This window comes from Alligator sinensis, unplaced genomic scaffold, assembly GCF_000455745.1.
Source record: "Alligator sinensis unplaced genomic scaffold, ASM45574v1 scaffold1302_1, whole genome shotgun sequence".
Classification (NCBI taxonomy): domain Eukaryota; kingdom Metazoa; phylum Chordata; order Crocodylia; family Alligatoridae; genus Alligator; species Alligator sinensis.
Window position 1 is genome coordinate 392,361 of NW_005842612.1, and position 432 is coordinate 392,792.

The following is a 432-nucleotide window of genomic DNA, read 5'->3' on the forward strand; positions in this document are numbered from 1 at the left end:
CTGGGGGGCCCTGAGGCCCCTTCCTCCCGCAGACAATGAGGGGCAGGTGCGGGACCCCGAGCTGGTTCGCATGTTCCTGATGATGCACCCCTGGTACCTGCCCTCGGCCCAGCTGGCCGCCCACCTGCTCCGCATATATCCTTCCTCCAGCACCCCCCGCTCGGCCCCCGGCTGCTTGAATCCCTGGGGAGCCCCTCCCCAAAAGACCCTCCCCCAGGGCTTCTGGGTTCCCCCCCTTCGCCACATGGCCCAGAGCTAGCTGCATCTGTCCTCGGTTGCCGGCACAGCCCCCCCGAGTCAGCTGCAGCACAGACCTGGATCCCCAGCCCCAATCCCCGCTATAGCTGGTGGCTTCTGTTCTACTTGGCTGCCAACACATCCTACCCCAGTGCCAGCCGCATTTCAGCCCCATGTCTCCAGTGCCTGAAGCCT